General features: G+C 34.1%; 1 pseudogene; it reads right to left on the bottom strand.

Annotated features, from left to right (window-relative positions):
- Positions 1-997: 997 nt before the first annotated feature.
- On the bottom strand, positions 998-1,117 carry LOC134399823 (U2 spliceosomal RNA; annotated as a pseudogene).
- Between the last annotated feature and the right edge of the window lie 278 nt (positions 1,118-1,395).

Here is a 1,395-nt window from a genome sequence, read left to right as displayed (position 1 = left end):
AACTGATCAGTCAGTCTATTCCCAGCATAATAAGGAGACCAATAATTGGAAAACACATTTGCCATACTTCAGTAAGGGAGAGCCACATGCAAGAAGATAATTTAATTTGGATGTGGATGCATATATTCATCTGGAAGTACATCACCCATTTGAACTGGCTAGATGCATTTTTTTGCTGCACACAAGGATGTACATTCTCATCCTGTTCTAGGGTTGTTCAAGGTCATTAATTGCATATGGTTGGATCAGAGCCATTAATGATCAACATCTTCATGTGTATTTTATTTTATTTTTAAAATTATATCTGTCTCAATATCCACATAGAATGATATGCCCCACTTAGTTGCCTGGTTTGCACATAATGCTGAGCCATATTGTAGTTTGTTGAAATCTGGCTTGTTGCAGCATCTGAACCTGTCCTTGCTAACAAATCATGCTTGGTTAACCAGCTAGGAACCATAAAACATGGTTTGTTGTTGCTTGTTATGATGTTTGAAACCAGAACTGTGGTTTATCACTGGGTTGTTTGCACTGCTGTCCACCCTGAAACAGAGGCACCAGCCTGAAACTGAAACCAGTTTGAAGACTGGCAAAATGGGCAGGAAAGTAACAAAGAAGAAGAAAAATAGGGAAAGCAATCTGGGGTTTATTTGCTCAGCTGCAAGACAATTCATGGGTACATCTTGTTTATTTAAATTGTTTTTAGCTGTTTATGTTGTTTTATTTTTTTCTACCTTAATTTTTTTAGACTTCTTAAATTATGTTGTATTTTGTAACTGTTCAGAGAGCTTCAGCTATGGGGCAGTATAAAAATGAAATAAATAAATAATACAGCAACAAACCAAGGTTAACATAAACCATGACTTAGCATTATGTTTGAACACATTTTATTTATTTATTTATTACATTTTTATACCGCCCAATAGCCGAAGCTCTCTGGGTGGTTCACAAAAATTAAAATCACAATAAAACAATCCAACAGGTTAAAAGCACAATTACAAAATACAAGTTCCAAAAATCCATTTAATATATAGTCCTCAAATAGAGGACATATCAGATATTAAACTGATAAGAACAGATACTACACTTGATCTTAGCCAAAAGGCCGAGAAGCCTTTTACATTATCTACAATGTATTTGAACACTATATCATTCATTGCTATTTTTCCAATCCATCAATTTAGAAAATAATAACTCCTTAGAAAGACTTGGTACGAAAAGATATGAAAGTGACATATAAGTTGTTAATTTTTAAAGCGGACAGGATTTTGATTTCAACTAGTAATTTCAATAATATGGTTATACAGACTGATTTGCCTCATAAAGGTTTGCCCCATAAAGAATATAACTTATGGAATACAAACTGAAATGTTGTAAAGGGGGGGAACGGAGGTC

Source organism: Elgaria multicarinata, chromosome 5, assembly GCF_023053635.1.
Source record: "Elgaria multicarinata webbii isolate HBS135686 ecotype San Diego chromosome 5, rElgMul1.1.pri, whole genome shotgun sequence".
Taxonomy (NCBI): domain Eukaryota; kingdom Metazoa; phylum Chordata; class Lepidosauria; order Squamata; family Anguidae; genus Elgaria; species Elgaria multicarinata.
This window is presented reverse-complemented; position numbering and strand designations above follow the sequence as displayed.